Source organism: Narcine bancroftii, chromosome 5, assembly GCF_036971445.1.
Source record: "Narcine bancroftii isolate sNarBan1 chromosome 5, sNarBan1.hap1, whole genome shotgun sequence".
NCBI classification, from domain to species: domain Eukaryota; kingdom Metazoa; phylum Chordata; class Chondrichthyes; order Torpediniformes; family Narcinidae; genus Narcine; species Narcine bancroftii.
This window is the reverse complement of record NC_091473.1, coordinates 21,653,148-21,666,723: the sequence shown is the minus strand read 5'-3', so window position 1 is coordinate 21,666,723 and position 13,576 is coordinate 21,653,148. Positions and strand designations below refer to the sequence as shown.

Below are 13,576 nucleotides of genomic sequence, written 5' to 3'. Positions count from 1 at the left end.
GCATCCTGTACTTTGAGCCTTTTATATTTTTTTAATGTGTAAGTATATGAAAGATTTGGAAATTATCGTGGGGTGGAAGAAACTTGGCAACAAATTGATCCATTCAGTTGCACGTGAAAGAGAGTGCAACAGGAAAGTTCATGTACAAAATCAAGACCAAGTTTTTTTTTTAAATTGAGAGATCTACAGTGTTTTTTTTTAAATCAACTCTTCTGGCAGCTATTATCCAGCATAAAGTATTAACAAGTCAGCGATCTCAGCCAGTGTTTGTGCATATTCTGCCAAGTCATGCAAACAGGAGGAACAACTGCAGTGAAGTTCCCGCAGCAATCCATGAAGTTTTCATTGCTAGTAAAGTAATGTTGGGAATAGTTGACATATTAGCGAGACACACAAACTGCTGCTGAGCTACTCTTGAGTAAACACTGAGAAGCTAGAGGGACTTGACATATTCAGCAACATTGGTGGGTAGAAATGGTTGGTCAGCATTTTGGGTCGACGCCCTTGATCAGTGCCTGTTTGTATCCATGCCCAGCACTTAAAATCTTGAATTGGATATTATTTTCTCTGTGGAACAAAAATCTATTCATCCTAAAGACTTTGCAGTAATGCCACTTATCTTTTGATGGTGGCAGGGGTGGGGGGAACTAATACAATAGAAGTTGGTCTGATTCACAAAGGGTCACATTGTCTGCATTCTGCCTTTTTTTGTGCTTTATCATCTTGTGCCTGTTTTTTGAGCTGTACATAATTTATTTGGTCTTTTCTCTGCCAGGAGAATACTTACAGAAATGTTACCAGCTGCATAGTGCTTCTTCACATAACTGCTGAGTGCACTTTCAATAGCAGTCCTCCAACGCTCCATGGGGATTGTCACAGCACATATCTGGATGTCCTAAACAGTTTTGCTCAAGTGATCAAACTTGAAAGAAACGTTCTACCTTGGATCCAGAAAGCACCCGTTCCCCAAGTCACCATGTCCAGTGACTAATACCTAAAGAATAAATGGAAAATTATGTTACTGACGAAGGTTTTTCAGAAAATGGAATAAAATGAGAAAAAAATTCAGGACCTTTGTCTTCTTACATCTTACACCCAGTAATTTTGTACATTCAAAATATTATTTAGCCACCTTGTGGCGGAATAATGAACTGCAGTAGTTGTTTTCAAATGATAAACTCTTGGGCAACTGATCTCCATTTCTGCTGCTGTGGTTGAGAACCGGGAGAAACAGAACAGTGTATAATAGCCAAAGAACCTCCCCTCCTTCTGTGCTCATCACATCAATTTATCTGACCACTGAATAAACTAATTCGGTGCAGATTATAGATTTGATCCTCAAGCTAAGCCTGACTGAAATAATTTGAGAGTGAATGCTTTCATGTTATTGAAATATTGTTGAAGTAATTATTAACTGCATTTTCACACTACAATGTTGAGGAGGCAGTAAGATTTAGTCAGATTTGATAGTTGATTTGCTGTAAGCCAAGCACTGTCCGTGGTTCTGAAACATCTGACCTCTGTCATATCGATTGTTGTTATAATCAAACTTCAGTGTGGTAAAACATCAGGTCAACTCCAAATACAATAAATTGTGTTTAAATTTTTTTGGCCAGTCTAAGGTTGGCCTCAAATTTCAAGGATTCTTTTAAAAAGTAGAGCTTCTCCCTCACAACTTCACTGCCCTGGGTTCAGTCCTGATCGTGGGTGGTGACTCTGTGAAGTTTTCACGTTGTTCTGTTCCCTGGGTGCTTAAGATTTTCTTCCACATCACTGTCATGCAGGTTGGTAAGTGAATTGTCTGCTATAAGCTGCCCCAAGTGTGTCGGTGAATGGTAGAATTAATGGGATATTTGATGGGAATGTAGGGAGAATAAAATAGGATCAATGTAGGTTTTGAGCAAATAGGTGGCTTATAGTCAGCGCAGACTAGGTGGGCTGAACAACTTGTTTCTGTACTGTATAGGTCCTTTCAGGTGGACCAAACACCCTTGTGTAAAGGCAAAGATTATACCCCCTTGTGGCTAAATACTTACTCATCTGAATGTGCTGAGAGTGCCTCCAAGGCACCGATACCAACCCTCCATGGGGAGGGATAATTGGCCTAGCACTGTGCTCTGCTGACTTACCTGAATGCACAGCCATGTTAAGCGGCTGTTTAGGGGCGGGCTAATAACTCCATCAGCCCATGACCTAATTCCCTGCTACCTGACAGCCCCCCCACCCCACTGGGGAGGGGAGGCCAGCAGGAGCCATTGGGGCAAGGGCCTTCAAGGCAAGGGCAGTCAGGGCAGGGATGGCCATCAGGGGGTGGGAGATGCAGGGTGTGACAGCTGGCTGACCATTCCAGCACCTCACTAGGTGCTTTGGTATTCGGGGCTCCTCCTTGTGGCTCAAAACATGATGTAGCAATGGTGGTCCTTCCTACCCATAATTCCCCATGCAGCTGGAACTGTTCTGGGAGACATAGCAGTTCCACCTGCGAGGGGGGATTATGGGTAGGGAAGACCACCATTGCTATGCCACATATTTATGACAGATGGCACTGTGCAACTGGTCTCCCCAAATCTGGAGGGCACTATGAGGCACCTCTGGATATAAATGGGATGCTGGAGCAGCCTTTTAGGCCTGCTGCCTGAAAGGTGAGTTCGTACTTTTCAATCCGTTCCTGTCGCTGGCCTCAAGGGGGAGGGTTCATCTGAAATGGCCTTATGATTCTGAAAAGGCATCCAGTAATTTCCGGCATAAAGGGTAGCAAGATTTTTTTTAAATATGCAGAATTTTGGGGTACAGGTCAAGTACCCCTTATCCAAAGTTCCGAAATGCTCCAAAATCCCAACAGGTGGAAAATTCCACACCTAACCTCACTCGTCCATGTGAGGCTCTGACGCTTTGTTGGCACCAGTTTGTTTCCAACCATCGTCACTGCCAGACTTACGAGCATTACTCACTGTGCTTTTTGCTTATATTCTACTCTGTGATACAAAGATATTGTTGAAAATGACCGATGGTGAAATAGCTGAAATGGTTCTGAATCAAGGCAAGTCCAAAACATTATTATCATTGTTGGTGGAGACTGAAAGGCACCTGTTGTTGTTGTTGTTAACAGCTGATACAGGTTTTCTGCTGAAGCTCGTGTGCTGCTTATTTACCCAAAACACATTATTCCAAAATCTGAAAAAAATCAAAAATCTGAAATCCTTCTGGTCCCATACATTTCAGATAAGGGGTACTTGACCTATAAAGAGCATAGATAAAGAATTGGCTAATATATCAGAGAAGAGAGTCAGACAGAAAAGGGAGGGATGGTAATAACGAACCTATTCCATGTTAGTTTAACTGTGGAAGTGCTGCTGGGATCAGTGATGTGTTGTCAAGAATTTACAATCATATAATTGATTGGACAAAGTGAAAAGTTGCTGATGAAGCCCAGAAGGATCCACATATTTGATACCTGGAGTATAATGTTGAAAAATGTGAGGTTTGTGCTTTGATAGGGAGAATACAGGGTGGCATGGTTGGTGTAGCGGTTAGTGCATTGTCTTTACAGCGCCAGAGATCGGGCAGGGGTTTGAATCCCGTGCTGTCTGTAAGGAGTTTATATGTTCTCCCCATGTCGGAGTGGGTTTTCCCCAGGGGTTCTGGTTTCTTTCCACCATTCAAAATGTACCAGGGATTGCAAGTTAAGGTAAAAACACAAAATGCTGGAGAAGGTCAGCAGGTCAAACAGTGTCCTTTATATAGCAGAGGTAAAAAATACACATCCAACATTTCGAACTTGAGCCCTTCATCAAGGAAAGAGAAAATGCCGGCTGGCATCCAAACAAAAGAGTAGGGGGGAAGGGTGGCAAAGGCAGATGATGATAGATGGAGGGAGGGGACAGCAGCAATGAGGGGGAGGAGGGATATCTGGATGGGTAAGGGGGAAGGAAGGGGAGAACTGGAAAGACAGAAAAGTGAGAGTGGAAAGAAAAGGCGAACAAGTTTAGTAGAAAGCAGAAAAATCGATGTTAATGCCATCTGGCTGGAGAGTGCCCAGATGGAAAAATATGGTATTGTTTCTCCAGTCTGAGCGTTGTCTGGTGGGATAGTACATAAAGTCATGGACAGACATGTGAGTGTGTGGGTGTGACTCGGAATTGAAATGGTTGGCTATGGGAAGGTCACGTTGCAGATGGAGAGGAGGAGCTGAGTGAAGAGGTCTCCCAATTTGCGACTGCTCTCCGATGGAGAGAAGGCCAAAAGTGAGCACCGGATGCAGTAAATCACTCCTGTGGATGCAAATGAAGTGTGGCTTCACTTCAAAGATCTGTATGGGGCCCCGGACTATGGTGAGGGAGGAGGTGTGGGTGCAAGTGTTGCATCTCCTGTGGGCACAGGGGAAGGGGCCGGGAGGGGGGGATACTATGGGTGGGGAGGAATGAGGGCATGAGGGATCATGGAGGATTAGTCCCTGCAGAAGGCCAAGGGGAGGAGAAGGAAAAATGTCTGGTGGTAAGTGCCAGAAATTCTGGCAGATGATGTGTTGGATGCATTGGGGTGGAGGTGAGGGGGATTCTGTTTGTTGCATCTGAGGGCAGAGGGGGCCAGGGCAGATGAGGTGGAAATGGAGAATGCAGGTACAGGTTAATTGGATGTAAAATGGGTGGCATGTAATCATAGGCTGAAATAGCCTGTTACTATGCTGTATATTTCCTGCTCACGGTGTCGAAGGCTTTGGTGAGGTCAACAAAGGTGATGTAGAGTCCTTTGTTTTGTTCTCTACACTTTTCTTGGAGCTGTCTGAGGGCAAAGACCATGTCAGTGGTTCCTCTGTTAGCGCGAAAGCCGCACTGTGATTCTGGGAGAATATTCTCAGCGACACTAGGTATTATTCTATTTAGTAGAATCCTAGCGAAGATTTTGCCTGCAATGGAGAGCAACGTGATTCCCCTGTAGTTTGAGCAGTCTGATTTCTCGCCTTTGTTTTTGTACAGGGTGATGATGGTGGCATCACGAAGATCCTGAGGCAGTTTACCTTGGTCCCAACAAAGCTTGAAAAACTCATGCAGTTTGGCATGCAGAGTTTTGCCGCCAGCCTTCCAGACTTCTGGGGGGATTCCATCCATACCTGCTGCTTTGCCACTTTTCAGTTGTTCGATTGCCTTATATGTCTCATGCAGTGTGGGAACCTCATCCAGCTCTAGCCTTAGGGGCTGTTGAGGGAGCTGGAGCAGGGCGGAATCTTGGACTGAGCGGTTGGTACTGAAAAGAGATTGGAAGTGTTCTGACCATCGGTTGAGGATGGAGATCTTGTTGCTGAGGAGGACTTTGCCGTCTGAGCTGCGCAGCGGGCTTTGGACTTGGGGTGAGGGGCCGTACACAGCCTTTAGAGGGCTTTGGCAAATACTAGAGCGCATCGGATGTCCCCCAAAGTTCCTCAACATGATTATCCAACTGCACGAAAACCAACAAGGTCGGGTCAGATACAGCAATGAGCTCTCTGAACCCTTCTCCATTAACAATGGCGTGAAGCAAGGCTGTGTTCTCGCACCAACCCTCTTTTCAATCTTCTTCAGCATGATGCTGAACCAAGCCATGAAAGACCCCAACAATGAAGACGCTGTTTACATCCGGTACCGCACGGATGGCAGTCTCTTCAATCTGAGGCGCCTGCAAGCTCACACCAAGACACAAGAGAAACTTGTCCGTGAACTACTCTTTGCAGATGATGCCGCTTTAGTTGCCCATTCAGAGCCAGCTCTTCAGCGCTTGACGTCCTGCTTTGCGGAAACTGCCAAAATGTTTGGCCTGGAAGTCAGCCTGAAGAAAACTGAGGTCCTCCATCAGCCAGCTTCCCACCATGACAACCAGCCCCCCCACATCTCCATCGGGCACACAAAACTCAAAACGGTCAACCAGTTTACCTATCTCGGCTGCACCATTTCATCAGATGCAAGGATCGACAATGAGATAGACAACAGACTCGCCAAGGCAAATAGCGCCTTTGGAAGACTACACAAAAGAGTCTGGAAAAACAACCAACTGAAAAACCTCACAAAGATAAGCGTATACAGAGCCGTTGTCATACCCACACTCCTGTTCGGCTCCGAATCATGGGTCCTCTACCGGCACCACCTACGGCTCCTAGAACGCTTCCACCAGCGTTGTCTCCGCTCCATCCTCAACATCCATTGGAGCGCTCACACCCCTAACGTCGAGGTACTCGAGATGGCAGAGGTCGACAGCATCGAGTCCACGCTGCTGAAGATCCAGCTGCGCTGGATGGGTCACGTCTCCAGAATGGAGGACCATCGCCTTCCCAAGATCGTATTATATGGCGAGCTCTCCACTGGCCACCGTGACAGAGGTGCACCAAAGAAAAGGTACAAGGACTGCCTAAAGAAATCTCTTGGTGCCTGCCACATTGACCACCGCCAGTGGGCTGATAACGCCTCAAACCGTGCATCTTGGCGCCTCACAGTTTGGCGGGCAGCAGCCTCCTTTGAAGAAGACCGCAGAGCCCACCTCACTGACAAAAGGCAAAGGAGGAAAAACCCAACACCCAACCCCAACCAACCAATTTTCCCTTGCAACCGCTGCAATCGTGTCTGCCTGTCCCGCATCGGACTGGTCAGCCACAAACGAGCCTGCAGCTGACGTGGACTTTTTTACCCCCTCCAGAAATCTTCGTCCGCGAAGCCAAGCCAAAGAAGATGCTGTATATCTAAATTATTTTTTAAATTTATAAAAAAATTTAAAAAAATAATAAAAATTAAAAATAAAACAAAATAGGGGAAAAGAGTGAAATATTTAAATAAAAAGAGACTACTTCAGATGGTAAATCAGGGACTGCAGATGCTAGTAAACTAGAGCACCATAGAAAACACTGGATGAACTCAGCGGGTCAGGCAGCATCCACAGAAGAAACAAGAAAGTCGACATATTGAGCCAAACCATTTCATCAGGAGGTGGAGGACTGAGGAAAATATCCTCTGAAAAGAGGAAAGGAAGGGAGTGGGAAGCTGGGGGAAGCAAGGTGTGGATAAGGGCAGTGGGAGAGGGGAAAGAGACTCAAAGGAGGAAGAGAAAAGGGACCAGAGATGGGGAAAGCTATGGGAAGCATTGGTATATACTTTAACAACTGTGAATACCTCCATACATGAAAGCAAGCATGAAGGTGGAGCAGGTAATTAGGAAGGTCTAAAGAATATTGGTCTTTGTACCTTGTGGAAGGGGATGAAAGGAGGGAATATTTGCAATGAGTGTACTTTAGAGTCCCCATACAGTTTTCTTTAAGGAGGGTTAATGCAAGGCAGGTAATTTGGAGAAGTTGATTGATAATGATGTTTTACCATGAGGAAAGAGGGAGGAGGTTGGAGTTTACTGGAAACAAAAGTGATGTGACATGATTGAGGTAGTTAAGGTTTTGAGGGGACGTTTCCTTTTGCGTTGAATTTGGGATGAGGGAGCAAATTTTCTGAATAAGGGCTATCTGTTGAGAATTTTCTCACATGGTTGCAAATCTTTGGAATTTCTACCTTTTGGAGCTGTGGTGTTCAAGGCTGAGATAAACAGAGTTTGAACCACAGGGGAGCTCTGCAGACTGGAGCTGATGCTAATTTTATTGAACAAGCTCCCAAAGAAAGCTATAGAAGCAGATATCATTTCGATAATCAAAAGATATTTAGATAAGTGGACAGAGAGGGTTTAGAAGGATATGGATCAAATGCAGGCAAACAGTACTATCCAAGAATGCCAATGTAGCACAGATGAAGGGCCTGTTCCATAATGATTAGCTCTATAATTCTAAGAAACGAAACACAAACTATCACTATTTTTGGGTGGTTTAGAAAAGCTGCTTCTGTGGAAAAGAAAGATAAACACTGCTTTTCTGTGCCAGCTCCCACTGAAACAAGGATGAAATGCTCCAGATTGCATTTTGCAGTGATTCTGTAAAATAACATTTGGTCATTTCATTAGCTGTTCATGTGAATATCCTGGGGCCATGAGCAAGGCATCAGGAACTTGTATTTAATAAACAAGAAATGGCTTGACTTGCACAGCAACGCTTGCAGAATCACAGCGAATCCCTGTTATTAATTGTTCTTCTCCGTGTTATGGAGTTTCATATTTAACCCAATGTTCAACCTTAAAGATTCTGAACTGCATCTTTAGAAATAATGAAATAGATTAGTATTAGTTTTAGGTTTTATTTTTCTTTGTTTTTCTGCTTTTTTTTGGTAAGATGATCATATATGGTTTAATTATGATAGTCCTAGATCATAACTATTAGGCAGATATTATGCCAAGGTATGATGAGAATTGGTATAATGTAACGCAAGTGGTTTATATTCTTAATTATTTAACAAATAATGTCAAATTAACAATTATGGATGAAATTTGTTGTAAAGTGCATTGATATTAATTATATGATATGTATTATGATATTCCTTTTTTATATTAGTAGGACACATATATAGGATTATTATGTTAACTCAATAAAAAGATTTTTAAAAAGAAAGGATGTGTTGCCATCAATGGAGAGAGATGCAATAGGATATTTTGAGAGAATATTAGATAGGTACATGGAACAGAGGAAAAACTGAGAGCTATGCTGATGGGCAATTCTATACAGTTGTTAGGGTAGGTTGTTAGATCAGCACAATGCAATGGTCTGAAGGGCTCAAGTCCAAAGTATCTTTGGTATAGAAAGTACACTGCTGAACCTACATAAAAAAAGAAATAATGTTAAAACTTCAGTAATGCAAAGTATCACCTTATGCATTTCTCAGTAGAATTACTGCCTCACTTACCCACTGATAAAGATATTTGCAAATCTTGGCATGGTTTGTTGCGGATCATGACAAATCTATGCGATCTCATTCATTGAGTGTGCTCCCAATCAATGTCATACTAATTCCTGGTCCCACCAGATCTCCACAAGCAAGAAGGGGCTATTGGAGAGCGGCTGTGGCGAGAGCTCTGAATACTTTCCTCTCACCTAAACTTTTCATACTGGTAGATGTTAATTGGTATATATTGAAAGGAGCAATCATGGAATTTCTCAGGTTGATAGCAAGTCTAAACTCTTGCAGCCCCTATAACAACACCCATGCCTCAGAATGCAATTTACTTAACTACTGGCCTGAGTTGCTGATCATAGACAGTTCAGTGACCCTTAATTGAGCCATGGCAATGTTTGATGCTGGAACACTAATTGATCATGTTGGTAAAAATGTCAGGCTATAAAAATGGAGCACTCAGGAAGTGTATTTGAAGCTTACATTAATGTGATAATTAGGTCTTGGTATATAAGATCTGAAAATGACGCTCATTTTTGAAAGCTTTGAATGTACATTATATTTCTGTAATAGTTGGTGACTTGTAATGTTTCATGAGATGGATAGCAATGTTAATATTTGAATGAATGTAATTTATTTGAGGATTAAGTTAACCATATAACCATATAACCACTTACAGCACAGAACAGGCCAGTTCGGCCCTACTAGTCCATGCCTTAGCAAATCCCCACCCTCCTAGTCCCACTGACCAGCACCCAGTCCATACCCCTCTAGTCCCCTCCTATCCATGTAACGATCCAGTCTTTCCTTAAATGTAACCAATGATCCCGCCTCGACCACGTCTGCCGGAAGCTCATTCCACATCCCCACCACCCTCTGCGTAAAGAAATTTCCCCTCATGTTCCCCTTATAATTTTCCCCCTTCAATCTTAAACCATGTCCTCTAGTTTGAATCTCCCCCTTTCTTAATTGAAAAAGCCTATCCACATTTACTCTGTCTGTCCCTTTTAAAATCTTATACACCTCTATCAAGTCCCCTCTCAATCTTCTACGCTCCAGAGAAAAAAGCCCCAGTCTGCACAACCTTTCCCTGTAACTCAGACCCTGAAATCCTGTCAACATTCTCGTGAACCTTCTCTGCACTCTCTCTATTTTGTTTATATCTTTCCAATAATTTGGTGACCAAAACTGTACACAGTACTCCAAATTTGGCCTCACCAATGCCTTGTACAATTTCATCATAACCTCCCTACTCTTGAATTCAATACTCCGATTTATGAAGGCCAACATTCCAAATGCCTTCTTCACCACACCATCTACCTGAGTATCAGCCTTGAGGGTACTATTTACCATAACTCCTAAATCCCTTTGTTGCTCTGCACTCCTCAATTGTCTATCATTCAATGTATATGACCTATTTAAATTTGCCTTTCCAAAATTTATCTCTATTGCCTTTATCTCTATTAAATTCCATCAGCCATTTCTCAGCCCACACCTCCAGCCTTCCTAAATCACCTTTTAATCTATGGTAATCTACCTCACTGTCCACAACACCACCAATCTTTGTGTCATCCGCAAACTTGCTTATCCAATTCTCCACCCCTACATCCAGATCGTTAATATATATAACAAATAATAGTGGACCCAGGACCGAACCCTGAGGAACTCCACTAGTCACCGGCCTCCAATTGGACAAACAATTTTCTACCACTACTCTCTGACACCTCCCATCCAACCACTGCTGAATCCATTTCACTACCTCCTTATTTATACCTAATGCCTCCACCTTTTTTCCTAACCTCCTGTTAGATTGTGGGAGAAGAATGAAGATCCAGCTGAGATTCTTCAGAAAATTCCCCCTAAAGACTTCTGGTTGTGGGAAAGTATTGGAGCTTGTTTGGATCCTTTTAGATCTCGGATCCTTCGTCCAAGTCCGATCAAATGCAACTCTGTTTCCCTTCCCACTCACCTGCTGCGTATGTTCAATAATTTGTGAGTTCCACTGCATGCATTTTTTATTTGTTTGATGCAACTCTTTAATTCCCTGCAATAGTCAGTTATGGTGTTATAGAGTCATTGAAGCATTTAGTGGTAAAACGGGCATTTTGGCACATCGAGCCCATCCTGTCAAGAACAGTTGTGCTAATTCTACAGTGATTCCATGTTTTTCTCCTTGTAATCTCATCAGGTCACCCTGGATTCTACAGACCATGGTCAACTTGTATTTTTAATTTTTTTATTTTATTTTTCACACTATGAACCATATTAACCAAAATACACACAAACATTTCCTTCTTGAATATACATAGTGTCATTTTCTCTCCTTCCCACCCCCCTCCCTACCCACTAAATGTTCAACATATACAATAAAATAAACCCATTAAACAATGTCATCACACAATGAAAATAGACAAGAAAATTGTGTCATCTACTTTTACACACTGGGTCAGTTCATTTCGTCTTCTTCTCATTCTATCATTTGAGGGGATGGAGGTCCGATGTTGGCCCTCTCTGTTGTGTTCCATGTACAGTTCCCAAATTTGTTCGAATACTGTGACTTTATTTTCTAAATTATATGTTATTTTTTTTCCAATGGAATACATTTATTCATTTCTCTGTACCATTGCTGTATTCTCTGATTTCCAGGTTGACATTCTACATTTTTTTGCTACAGCGAAGGCTATCATAATAAATCTTTTTTGTGCTTCATCCAATTTGAGGCCTAATTCTTCACTTCTTATATTACTTAGAAGAAAGATCTCTGGATTTTTTGGTATGTTGCTTTTTGTGATTTTATTTAATACCTGATTTAGATCTTCCCAAAACTTTTCCACTTTCTCACATCCCCAAATTGCATGTACTGTTGTTCCCGTTTTCTTCTTATAGCGAAAACATCTATCTGATACTGTTGGGTCCCATTTATTTTTTGGGGCGTGATATTTAGCCCATGTAAGTAATTATATTGTATTGTGCGTAACCTCGTGTTTATTGTATTTCTCATAGATCCAGAGCATAGGTTTTCACATTTTTCATTTTTTATCTTGATGTTTAGATCTTGTTCCCACTTTTGTTTGGGTTTACAGCTTATTTCATTGTTCTCTTTCTCTTGCAGCTTGATGTACATGTTTGTTATAAATTTTTTAATTATCATTGTATCTGTAATCACATATTCAAAGCTGCTTCCTTCTGGTAACCTCAGCCTACTTCCCAATTTGTCCTTTAAGTGGATTTTCAGTTGGTGGTATGCAAACATTGTACCGTGAGTTATACCATATTTGTACTTCATTTGTTCAAAAGATAATAAATTATTTCCCAAAAAACAATTTTCTATTCTTTTGATCCCTTTTCTCTCCCATTCTCTAAACGAAAGGTTATCTATTGTGAAAGGGATTAGTTGATTTTGCGTCAATAATAATTTTGGTAGTTGGTAATTTGTTTTATTCCTTTCTACATTAATCTTCTTCCAAATGTTGAGCAGATGGTGCAGTACTGGTGAACTTCTATGTTGCACCAGTTTTTCATCCCACTTATTAAGTATATGTTCTGGTACCTTCTCCCCTATTTTACCTAGCTCTAACCTGGTCCATTCTGGTTTTTCCCTTGTTTGATAAAAATCTGATAGATATCTTAATTGTGCTGCTCTATAATAATTCTTAAAGTTTGGTAGCTGTAAGCCCCCTTGTTTGTACCATTCTGTTAATTTATCTAGCGCTTTCCTCGGTTTTTCCCCCTTTCCATAAGAATTTCCTTATTATTTTCTTTAGCTCATTGAAAAATTTCTCTGTTAAGGGAATTGGTAATGATTGAAATAGGTATTGTATCTTTGGAAATATATTCATTTTAATGCAATGTACATTTCCTATCAGTGTTAGTGGCGAATCTTTCCAATGTCCTAAGTCATTTTGTAATTTCTTTTTCTGAACTTATTATTTCCCTTTCCAGCTGTTCTATTTCCCGATTGTAGTCCTGCTTCATCTTAGTTACATAACTTATTATCTGCCTTATTATCTGAAGGCTTTCATTGCATCCATAATATAAATTTATCTTTCACTGATTCTGTATTTATTTCAAAGTACATTTTAATTTGGGGCTCAATTAATTCTCTAAAATCCTGTCTTTTAAGTAGCATGGAGCTTAATCTCCATCTATATGTTCTCGATGCGATGTCCTCCAGCTCTATTGCTAATAACAGGGGTGAGTGATCCGATAACAATCTAGCTTTATATTCCGTTTTCCTAACTCTCTCTTGGATATGGGCTGACAACTGAAACAGGTCAATCCTTGAGTATGTTTTATGTCTACTCGAATAATATGAGTTTTCTTTCTCCTTTGGGTGTTGTCTCCTCCATATATCCAAAAGTTGCATTTCCTGCATTGATTTAACCATAAATGAGGCTACTTTGTTCTTTCTGTTAGTCTTTTGTTCAGTTTTATCCATCTTTGAATCCAAATTAAGGTTAAAGTCCCCTCCTATCAATATATTCCCCTGCATATCTTCAAAAAGATACCTTGCATAAACTTTTGATCCTTTTCATTAGGTGCATATATATTGAGCAAATTCCAAAATTCTAAATATATCTGACACTTTATCATTACATACCTCCCTGCTAGATCTATTATTTCCTCTTCTATTTTGATTGGTACATTTTTATTGATTAATATAGCTACACCTCTGGCTTTTGAGTTATATGATGCTGCCGTTACGTGCCCTACCCAGTCTCTCCTTAATTTCTTATGTTCCACTTCAGTTAGATACGTTTCCTGCATGAATGCTATATCAATTTTTTTCTTTT

At 41.4% G+C, this 13,576-nt stretch overlaps 1 long non-coding RNA gene across 5 annotated transcripts in view; it reads left to right on the top strand.

Annotated features, from left to right (window-relative positions):
* LOC138762637 (uncharacterized) overlaps positions 1-13,576 on the top strand; it is a 130,075-nt gene that overhangs the window by 62,055 nt on the left and 54,444 nt on the right. For 2 of the 5 annotated variants that reach the window (XR_011357001.1, XR_011357005.1), the window contains one exon: positions 776-1,058. The exons of the other annotated variants lie outside the window; for them this stretch is intronic. This is a non-coding gene — a long non-coding RNA (uncharacterized lncRNA). Of the gene's footprint in view, positions 1-775; positions 1,059-13,576 lie in introns of those variants that run through there. 5 annotated transcript variants of the gene reach the window in all.